Source organism: Pimephales promelas, chromosome 1 (assembly GCF_988280905.1).
Source record: "Pimephales promelas chromosome 1, fPimPro1.hap1.1, whole genome shotgun sequence".
Classification (NCBI taxonomy): domain Eukaryota; kingdom Metazoa; phylum Chordata; class Actinopteri; order Cypriniformes; family Leuciscidae; genus Pimephales; species Pimephales promelas.
The window spans coordinates 14,167,395-14,179,844 of NC_142769.1; the positions used below are offsets into that span (position 1 = coordinate 14,167,395).

General features: G+C 40.7%; 1 long non-coding RNA gene across 1 annotated transcript in view; it reads right to left on the minus strand.

Moving 5' to 3' along the window:
• LOC148998375 (uncharacterized) overlaps nt 1–12,450 on the minus strand; it is a 114,321-nt gene that overhangs the window by 23,802 nt on the left and 78,069 nt on the right. The gene's annotated exons all lie outside the window — the stretch shown is intronic.

Sequence of the window (12,450 nt, forward strand, 5' to 3'; positions counted from 1 at the left end):
CAGGATGCAATTGTATGCATTAATGTTCTGATTTAGGTCTTAATTTATAGGGTTCAATAATATTATTGCACTAATTTAATGTTTTTTCTTCTTCTTCTGTGTTGTCAAGATTGATCAAGAAACAGGGTGCCTAGGGTTGTCAGGTCAGAAAGAGGATGACACTCAAAAAAAAAAAGAAAGTTCACAGGTGAAAAGTAATAGACTGGCTTGGCTTTTAAAAAAAGCTTGAATCATGCAGTGTTGTACTTGTAACATGTGTACATGATGTATACCATATAATAAGGTAACACTTTACAATTTGATTAAAAAAGTTTGTAGACAAACGTTAAGTTTTCTTTAAAAAGCCTACCAGAGAGTTTGAAGAAGTTTTAAAAGCATGAAGTTTGAATGTTTTCAATATGAATGACAGTTTTGGTTAAGTAAAACAGATAGATAGATAGATAGATAGATAGATAGATAGATAGATAGATAGATAGATAGATAGATAGATAGATAGATAGATAGATAGATAGATAGATAGATAGATAGATAGATAGATAGATAGATAGATAGATAGATAGATAGATAACTAATGAAACCTTATTGTAAAGTGTTACCATTCAATATAAATGCAGTATGCAATTGTATGCATTAATGTTCTGATTTAGGTCTTAATTTATAGGGCTCAATAATATTGCACTAATTGAATGTTTTTTTTTCCTTCTTCTGTGTTGTCAAGATTGATCAAGAAACAGGGTGCCTAGGGTTGTCAGGTCAGAAAGAGGATGACACTCAAAAAAAAGAAAGTTCACAGGTGAAAAGTAATAGACTGGCTTTTAAAAAAAGCTTGAATCATGCAGTGTTGTACTTGTAACATGTGTACATGATGTATACCATATAATAAGGTAACACTTTACAATTTGATTAAAAAAGGATTGTAGACAAACGTTAAGTTTTATTTAAAAAGCCTAACCAGAAAGTTTGAAGAAGTTTTAAAAGCATGAAGTTTGAATGTTTTCAATATGAAAGACAGTTTTGGGTAAGTAAAACAGACAGACAGACAGATAGATAGATAGATAGATAGATAGATAGATAGATAGATAGATAGATAGATAGATAGATAGATAGATAGATAGATAGATAGATAGATAGATAGATAGATAGATAGATAGATAGATAACTAATGGAACCTTATTGTAATGTGTTACCATTCAATATAAATGCAGTATGCAATTGTAAAAAAAAGGTATAATGCTTGACATTCTGTCCCCCTCACTTTTGAAATGATTGCTACGCCCCTGAGAACAACTACACTGCTTTACAACGATAGGACAGGAAGAGCTAAATAAACTTATCATTGCATCTAAACCAACAACATGTTTATTAGATCCAATACCCACTAAAGTACTGAAAGAACTATTACCTGTAGCGGAAGAGCCTCTCCTCAATATTAACTCGTCTTTATCTTTAGGTCATGTTCCTACAATATTCAAGCTGGCAGTAATAAAACCTCTCATTAAGAGACCGCAATTAGATCCAAATAACTTAGCAAATTACAGACCCATTTCAAATCTTCCATTTATGTCCAAAATACTAGAAAAAGTTGTGTCCGCTCAATTGTGCTCTTTTTTGCAAGAAAATGATATCTATGAAAAATTCAAGTCTGGATTCAGACCGCTTCATAATACAGAAACTGCGCTAGTTAAAATTACAAATGATTTACTTTTAGCTTCTGACCAAGGCTGTATCTCAATACTAGTTCTACTTGATCTTAGCGCTGCGTTCGACACTATAGATCATAAAATACTCTTGGATCGACTACAAAACAAACTACACTGGTGTTCAGGGACAGGCATTAAGCTGGTTTAGATCGTCCTTATCGGACCGTTATCATTTTTGTCTGTTTAAATGGGGAAAAATCAAATATAACGTCTGTAGACTATGGAGTACCGCAAGGATCGGTTTTAGGCCCTCTGCTATTCTCAATATATATGCTGCCACTTCGTAATATTATAAGAAAACATGGAATCAATTTCCACTGTTACGCTGACAACACTCAATTATATATTTCATCACGACCAGATGAAAACACTAACTCATCTAAATTGACAGAGTGTCTCAAAGATATAAAATGCTGGATGACGCGTAATTTCCTGCTATTAAATTCAGATAAAACGGAGGTATTACTTTTTGGTCCAAAAAACTACTCACAAAACCTCTCACAATACAACTTTAATATAGACGGATGTCCTGTTACTTTATCAACTACAGTAAAAGACCTGGGTGTTATACTAGACCGCAACTTGTCTTTCGAAAATCATATTTCATATGTTACAAGAACAGCCTTTTTCCACCTTATAAACATTTCTAAGTTACGTAACATGCTAACTGTTTCTGATGCAGAAAAATTAGTTCATGCATTCATGACCTCGAGACTAGATTACTGTAATGCTTTATTAGCCGGTTGTTCTGCATCCTCAATAAACAAGCTACAGTTAGTACAAAATGCAGCTGCTAGAGTTCTTACTAGGTCAAGAAAATATGATCATATAACACCGATTTTATCATCTCTACACTGGTTACCTATTAAGTTCCGTATCAACTACAAAGTACTACTACTGACCTATAAAGCCCTAAACGGTTTAGCTCCTATGTACTTAACGGACCTTCTTTCGCTCCCTACAATCCACCGCGTTCCTTAAGATCACTGAATTCAAGGCTTCTGGTCATTCCTAGGATATCCAAGTCCACTAAAGGAGGGAGGGTGTTCTCGCATTTAGCTCCAAAACTCTGGAATAGCCTTCCCGATACGGTCCGAGGCTCTGACTCGCTGAAACAGTTTAAAACTAGATTAAAGACGCATCTCTTTAGTCAAGATTTCACATAATGCTTACCTTTTAGTCCTCTGTTATGCCATGCGGAACCGTTTGCCACTGAAACGCATTTCCGCAACAGTGGGGCTCGACAGCCTTAGTCAAACGGGTTGGCGCGTATGGTTGGGTTGCGGAGAGTTTGTGAGATAGTGGTTTTCTAACACCGACTCCCGTATAATGGAAATCATTATGAACATCAGCTATGCTAATTATTTCCCATCTGCCTTTCTGCTGTTATCTCGGGACGCTTGTCCTGAGAAAAATAGCGTTCGTCAGGTCCAGTTTTGTATCCAGCCTCTCACGGGGATCTCGGATGCCCCAACGCCTGTGATGAGGAGACCAACGCCTGTGAAGAGACGACTCAACGCCGGCGATATGTTATGCGCCGTTTTATATAAACAATATTTATATTTAATATTTACATATAAACAATATGAATGTTAGCCAGAGGAGAACTGGCCCCCGACTGAGCCTGGGTTCTCCCAAGGTTTTTTTCTCCATCCAATCTGATGGAGTTTTGGTTCCTTGCCACTGTTGCCTTGCTTTTGGCTTGCTCAGTTGGGGATATTTAATATTTAACAATATTATTGATCTGTGTTGTACTACTTTCATGTTATCACTGTGAAGCTGCTTTGATACAATCTGTATTGTGAAAAGCGCTATATAAATAAATGTGACTTGACTTGACTTGACTTTTATTATTATGCACTTTATTATTATTATTATTTCGAGCATGATGAACTGTAACAAATATATATACAGTATATATCTTTTTTTACATAATGTATATAATAATAATAATAATAATGTCATATTTTGAATGTATCATAAACTGATATGCATGCGAGTGGTCATTTTTAATACATACATGTGTAATGCATACGGTGTTATGCTGTATTGCTGTATTTTCGGAAATTTATTTGTGGTTTCAGAACAGCTCGAGATTAAAACAAAACTCTTTAAAATGACAGCACATGTCTCTTTAGGCCATCAAAATTCAAATCAAAGTGAAGTGCTTTTGAACAGCAAATGACAGGAGATGCTGCCCTTAAACAGGGTCACTCATGTCATGTCACTGTATTTCTCTTCTTCTGGAAACACGCTAATCATTTGATGGCACTCGTACAACAAGCAATCCATATGTCTGTTACATGTGTGTCCTCTGTGTCCAGTATAGGATTATTCTAGTTTTTATTAATAAAACTGCTGCATTCCGAGCCTGCTTCCTTGTCTCCTTGTCTGCTTCTACCAGCTCGTAACAGAACGACAGACCTTAACTGAAGAATCGACCATTACAGCAGCAGTATGGGCATCTTCCTCTACCCTCAAGATCCCACCAACCTACTCCTCAGCCTCTCCCAGAATCACCATCCAATCGAGACTGACATCGAGGAATTCCTCCACCTCGCCCATCAGGTGTCCTGGAAAGAGGCAGCCCTCAAGCACTCCTTTTGAATGGGTCTGGTTGATCCACTCTTTGTTTTCCAGCTACTGCCACCACATGTGAGTGGATCATCCTACACCATTCAAGTAGTCCCAGATCTCCCTTCTGTCCCTGTCTCCCCACTAGGTCCGGTGTCTCGTCCCATCGAGATTGGCCCTGAGGAGTCCGCTGTTCCAGTCCTCATCCAGAGTCCAGAGGAAATCAACTTAATTGACTTCGACACTGAAGTACACAGATTTCTACCAGAGCTTCACGTCACACCTGCCGAGCCAGAGCTTCACATCACGCCCGCTGGGGGGTGGGGGATATAGGACCCCACCATGGCCACCCGAAGGGGCGTCACCACCCGGGCCACCCGAAGGGTCTTCACCACCTTGGCCGCCCGAAGGTGCTGATCTGCCCTGGCCTCCTGCGCTACCTGATCCACCCTGGCCTCCGGCGCTACCTGCTCCGCCCTGGCCCCCTGCACTACCTGCTCCGCCCTGGAGGCTTCCACTCATGTCCATCGGCGTCATCATATCCTTCACATTTTTTTTTCTGATTTGAGTGATCCATCTGTATCATGCTAGCGTAATGTGTTTAACACATGAATCTTTACTAAAAATGCAGTTCTATAATGAGCCGTTGGCATGAATTGTCCTCGTGATAGAGCGGTAGTGGAGCGCGACTTTTAAAAAATCCGCTCCGCGCTCCATTCAAAATCATGCCGCTCCACTCCTTACTCCACTCCCACTCCACTCCGCTCGAATACTCTGCTCTGGTCCATTCAGTTCATCCACATTATCATCAGGGCGAGTCTCTTGACCCTGAGTGCACTGGACCACATTCCTCTCTGCCTGCTTAAAAAGTTCCTGAACACTGTCATCAGCCACATCAAGGAGAGTATCACACACAGTAGGGTTGAGAAAGAAAGCAGCTGCAACAAGTGGAGAGAACTTTTCAAATTGACTTTCATTTTTCTTGCTAGACTGGCAAAATCCCGATGATTTGTGTTTTCTTCAAAATCAGTAAGGTTGTGAGTAAATCTAAGAGGGGATAATCAGTGACATAGATGTCACAGGTCAGGGTGGTCAACTGAGACCGCGCCCACCCCTAGGACCCAGTACCACCTCAAGGAGCTAACAGGGACCAGACAGACGAGACAACATACTGAATGAGGAGCAAAATAATCTTTTATTTATTAAAAAGGAAAAGATCCTGACTAAAATTCTCTTAGGCCTCTTCAAGTGACAAGACAGGGATACGCATACGCTGGATGGACACACAGCATACGCTGGATGGACACACTCCAGCCAGACGAGGTGAGTAGGCTGGTATGGTTCCTCTTTAGACGAACTTCAAATGACAAGACACGGGCGTATAGCTGGATGGACACACTCAAGCCGGACGAGATGAGTAGGCCTGTATGGTTTCTCTTCAGGTGAACTTCCAAGTGACAGGACAAGGGCATATTGCTGGATGGACACACTCAAGCCGGACGAGATGAGTAGGCCTGTATGGTTTCTCTTCAGGCGAACTTCAAGTGACAGGACAAGGGCATATAGCTGGATGGACACACTCAAGCCAGACGAGGCGAGTAGGCTGGTATGGTTCCTCTTCAGGCGAACTTCAAGTAACAGGACAAGGGCATATAGCTGGATGGACACACTCAAGCCAGAGGAGGTGAGTAGGCCAGTATGGTTCCTCTTTAGACGAACTTCAAGTGGCAAGACAGGGGCATACGCTGGATGGGCACATTCAAGGCAGACGAGGTGAGTAGGCCGGTATGGTTCCTCTTTAGACGAACTTCAAGTGGCAAGACAGGGGCATATGCTGGATGGGCACATTCAAGCCAGAGGAGGTGAGTAGGCCGGTATGGTTCCTCTTCAGGCGAACTGCAAGATAGCACGGGACAAGGGCTTACAATTAGATGGACCTATTCCGGTCAGTGAAGGGTAGGCATTACATTGATTCTCAGCGGACACACCCTCAAGCTAGGCTGGTCTTCTCCATTCCCTCATGACTGGACAGCACCGTGAGGGTCAGAATTGTTAGAAACAGCAAGGTTAATGTTCCACACTCAATAATTTCTCCACTTCAACAAAACTTCTGTGATACACATCAACTCTGCACTCCGCACCCTGGGTGAAATAAGGCCATCGCTCACACTCTAACCTGACTCCACTGCCACAATCTTGAACAGGGTCGGGGTGTCAGAGGGGTGAACTGGAGACCTGGGAGGCACGTGATTACGATTAATTTTCAGCACTTTTTCCAAGCACACTGGGACAGCGATCTGGGGTAGAGGTGATGCACACACATACATATTGAGAGAAGAGAGCAAAAGTTCATGACCCAATTATCCTCAAGATTGGATTTTACGCAGTATTTCTTATTCCATAAACACATCTTCCATTCCTCATATCCATAGAACAGCAGTACTGTAGGCTTTGAATAAGTCAATGAGTCAATGAGTGCTTATCTTTCTCAAGTGCATCAATGTTTTCCAGTTCACCCAATTCCTCTCACTCCAGTTGTAACAACACTCCTCAATGATCTTCCTTGGATGCGATAAATCGAGAGTCCAAGTCCGTGAACAAAAAATCCAACCGTATCGTCCTGTCTCTCCAGTTGAATTAAGCGCACCCTTCAGTCTTAGCGATCCCTCATACGTGTCCCAATCATTGATCGCGGGGCTCTCGTGCACACCTGTTGTGTGTTTCCTCATCAATGGCCGCTCTTCCGATGACTCGCAAGCGGCCAGAACAGGCCAGGGCTGCGTTCAGCCCTGACAAAACGTTGCACAACGTTTTTTAAACAGAAACGGTGATGCGTTGAACACCCCGTTCTGATGACGCAAGAGTTGCAACTATGGAGCCCGATAAGGTCATTCTCTGTATTCTTTGTGAAGAATTTTCGGAGCCTGATGAAGTCGGTATAAATATGTGTTTAATATTACAAAATATACCCGATGTTACAGTAACTGCACTTGCCGCCCAGAACACAAGAGAACATCCCAATCAATTGAAGGGATTTGTGGAAACTGAAAGCACACATCTTACCTAATTCAGACTAAAACACATTCTGTTTAGCCTCACACACTAACTTTATTTGTATTTCATAATGTTTTAATAACCTATTTTCTTTCTCATTTTAAGGAAAAGCACTTACCATTTTTTATTTCTATACCAAATGTAATACACTTGCAATGAAGCTAAAAAATATAATAAACTACATCATGTTGATATCCTATAATTTTACAATAAACGACAAACATATCTTCTAATATCCTCAGTTGTTGCATATAGCGATCTGCATTGAAAACATTTGTAAATTATTTTCCTTTGTGCGAGCTGTGCGAGTTCACTTTAATACCGCATGCTTTATAGACATGTTGTTGCTGATTGGATTGCAGTTCTGACACACCCACCAAACGAGAGAAAACATATCTCAAACCCTGTTGCACACCGGTGCACACCGTTTCCTGGAAACGTGACGTTCAATTAGGAAACCGTAGCAAAACGTTGCGCACCGTTTTGAACTTGAACGTGCCTCTGGTGTTGCACCGGGGCCGTTCCGATGGGGAAACATTTGCCGCGAAATTTTAGTTCCGTTATTTTGGGTCACCCCGTGACATAGACATGTTACTCTGAAGAGTCTGTGTGTGTTCGGCAAAAGGCAACATGAGTTCATGCGATGAGCTGAGCTTCTGCCACTCACTAGAGAGTAAGTTGTCCCACCCCATCTCTTTTGCTATTTAGCAAGGAGGATCTTTAACTTTGAGAAGTCATGCAATATGTACTCGACCAGCGTGTGGGAACTTCATTCCCAACAATTAGGCCACACTTATCCCAAAAATCTTCTGTGTTACAAGAGATGACTTGCGAAAGATCTTCACAATTGATTGTGTTTGTCAAGGATTCGCTTCACGCTTGCCTCCTTGTCAAGCATGTGGACCATAAGCTACAGCGTGTGAACCACACATGGCATCCGTTCCACATCCATCCCCATGTTTTGATAGCTACCAAAAAGAAAGTAAATACTAGGGCCGTGAAACGATTAATCGCGATTAATCGCATCCAAAATAAAAGTTTGTGTTTACATAGTATATGTGTGTGTAGTGTGAATAATTATTTTGTATATATAAATACACACACATGCTCGTATATATTTAAGAAATATTTGCATGCATATACTTTATAAATATTTATACATAATTAATATTATACATAAATATAAATATTTGATATATTAATAAAACATTTTTCTTAAATATATACATGCATGTGTGTGTATTTATATATAAAAAATAATCATATACACTACACGCACATATATTATGTAAACAATATGTAAACTTTTCAATTATGTAAACTTTTATTTTTGATTCGATTAGTCGTTTCACAGCCCTAGTAAAAACATATCAGGTAAATGAGGTAATACATTAACTTACTGTCAAATGAAATTTTGAATAAATATGGCTTACATATGGTCTTCAATCCCTAGCCTGACTACGTCAGACTTCCTACTTCCGCTAATTTCATTTCACTCCTGTAGTCAGTCTGAGACAGCAGCCTATCTTTCAGTTTTCCACCGGTCTGAAAACAGCCGGCCAATCAACGAACAGAGGGCGGGTTGAGAGCCGTGACGTAGACGCTAAGCGCCGAGTTTTACATTGTAGGTTAGAGAAATCGAAAACCGAAACGACCGCAGAAATGGGAAATGAGACACGGGATGCAATTCATTCTGTTATGGAGAACATTCCGGGGTTTTTCAAACTGAAGCAAAAGTCGTTTACAACCATGTTCACTCCGGTATTTCGCTCTCATCATCAAGTGTTTACAGCCAGGACCGGTGCCTGCACTTCTGCCGCTCTAGGCGAAAAACAATTTTGCCGCCCCTCTATTTGCAACGTATACCAGCAACAACAAACAAAGACCAACATGCCATATAACGCGAAAAAAAAAATACTGTTCTAAAGTCAGTGTCGCTTTGCACGTTGTTCATAATGCTATTTTAAGGGCACATGCTTGGCCATTATGTAGCTTGTGCACAACGCGCATACACTTTGATTCTCTCATCAACATAGATGCAGCCGTTTTTATTTTTGCAAATCATACATTATAACAAGGAAAAATATTAACACTTCAAGCTTACACATTTAGGCTACCCAAATTTTTCAGGCTAATTGTAGTAATGACGGATCAGACCTGTTTGGCCAATAGTGGCAAGACACATATGTATAAGGACAAAACTTACCACCATACAACGTCACTTCTCTGTCTTTTACGGGAATGACAAGAACGTCGGTCTCCTCAGCTGTGAACGCTCCTGGCACGATCTTACTATCATATTATTATTATCATAATAATGACAACAATCCACCATATTTCGTTTCGACATCCTGCTGCATTAGTCCCAGATAGGTGATTCATGAACGAATTGTTCATTGCGTATGTTACGTGACAAATGAACGTAAGACTCGGAAGGTAAAGTAATTAGGGCCCGAGCACTAACAGTGCGAGGACCCTATTGAAACTGTTAATGTTATTAAGGCCCGAGCACTAACAGTGCGAGGACCCTCTTGAAACTGTTAGGGTTATTTTTAGGGCCCGAGCACTAACTGTGCGAGGCCCTATTGAAACTGTTAGGATTATATTTAGGGCCCGAGCACTAACAGTGCAAGGACCCTATTGAAACTCTTGGGATTATTTTTAGGGCCCGAGCACTAACAGTGCGAGGACCCTCTTGAAACTGTTAGGGTTATTTTTAGGGCCCAAGCCCTGAAAGGGCGAAGGCCCTATTGTTTTCCTTGGGATTATTCTTTTCTATTATTATTAGGGCCCAAGCCCTGAAAGGGCGAAGGCCCTATTGTTTCCCTTCCGATTATTTATTTTATTTTATTTTATTTTATTTTTCTAACGACTATTCGGGCACTTTTGGGGCCCTTAACATGCTCAAAAACTCTTGAAACTTTGCACACGGGTCAGAACCCGCGGCCATCAGGGCCGGGCTGAATGTGGTACCCGGGCGTGGCAGGGGGGTTCGACAGCGCCCCCTGGAATGGGGTCCGAACACTTGGTCCATAAATCAAACATTTGCATGTAATAATATGAAAACGTAAATCAAACGATAATGAAAACATAAATCAAACACTTGCATGTTATAATATGAAACTCGGTACACATGTTGATCTCATCGTTTCATATATACCTCACACTCTTACTTTTTACCTCAGCCCAACAGGAAGTCGGCTATTGAGGATTGTTTGTAAAACACACGCAATGGATTGTGAAATACTCCTCCTTGAGCTCTGATCCAAATGCCACGAAACTCGGTCAGCGTGAAGTCAAGACATTGAGGATGAAAGTTTGCGAGGGGATTTTTGATATCTCGAACGGTTTGGCCGTGGCGAGGAAATGAAATTATGGCGAGAAACATGAAACAGGAAGTGTGTTATAACTTCAGCATACATTAACTGATCTTGATAAATCTTCAGCAGTGTGTTCGCTGTAAGAGGCCGATCACATGGATGTGACTATTGTGAGTCAAAGTTATAGCGCCACCAACTGGCAGCAGGAAGTGTGTCACTTTCAAAATGCTTTGAAATCACCCTCTTATTTTAACACGATTTGCTTCATACTTCATCTGTATAATGTAAATACACGGCAGATGAAGACTTGTGAATGGATTCTTGATATCTTTGAAACTGTTGCCGTGGCAACGCATCACACTTAACCATTCTTTTAGGATGCTTTTGAGACTCTTAGCATGATTGAAATTGCATGAAACTAGACAGACAAATCACATTTATTAGCCAGTAGACATGTGCAAAGTTTCAGAAACGGGTGTGGTGAGGGCTCAGTAGCGCCACCTTTTGACAAAAGTGGGGTTGTTAGTTTTATATACAGTTACAAAAATCGGTATGGATATTGGACTCCTCAAGCTAGGACCCACAGAAAGTCAGATATTTTTGTTTGAATGTAGAGAAAATCTAAGAATTTTGCCAGTCTCTCGGTGTCTCTCTGTGTGAGTGAGAGGAGGGGCGCCTGTCAGGTTAATTTTAACCCTTTATTTGCTGTGTGCGACTTCTCTGGCATTTTCGGGGGCCTTAACATCTTCTAAAACTCTTGAAACTTTGCACACGGGTCAGAACCCATGGCCATCAGGGCCAGGCTGAAGCTGGTAACCGGGCGTGGCAGGGCGGCTCGACAGCGCCCCCCTGGACTGGGATTCGAACATTTGTCCATAAATCAAACACACGTGCATGAATTAATATGAAACTCGGTACAATTATAGATCACATCAGGCCAAAAAACGTTCGTGCTCTAAGTTTTACGACAGTTCAAATGGAAGTTGGGAATTATGGGTTGTTTGAATAGTTGTCGTAGGAGAAATACATCAAATTACAACGCATGTGTTTACCAATCACAACCAAACTCGGTGTGCATGAAGTCAAGACCTTGAGGATGCTCAATTCCGGACGGATTTTTGATATCTTAAACGGTCTGGCCGTGGCGAGGAAATTAATTTTATGACTAAAGCTGTCATAAAATGACTCTGAGCCTACATCTCTGTGTCTCTGCCTCTGCCTGTCTGGGTGTGTGTGTGTGTGTTTTAGGGGGAGGGGGCTTAACCATTTCACTGCTGTGTGTCTGGCCTGCAGAAAAAGAAAATACATTTCTTAACCCTGGTATGTTTTAAATGTTTTTATTTAAATTTTTTATAAGTAAAGGCATAATATAACCAGTTTAATTGTAGTGCATTGACAATAGTTTTATATAATTAGTTTCTTAATTAAATTAACTTGGTCCATAAACTTGAACTGAAAATTTGGTCCATAAATCAAACACACTTGCATGTAATAATATGAAACTCGGTACACTTATAGATCACATCAGGCAAAACAACTTTCGTGCTCTAAGTTTTACGACAATTCAAATGGAAGTCGGGAATTATGGGTTGTCTAAATAAATCTCCTCTAGGAGAAATACATCAAATTACAATGCATGTGTTAACCAATCACCACAAAACTCGGTGTGCATGAAATCAAGACATTGAGGATGCTCAATTCCGGACGGATGTTTAATTTCTCGAACGGTTTGGCCGTGGCGAGGAAATGAATTTTATGACTAAAAAAGGACACATAAAATGTGTTATAACTTTGCTTGTTTT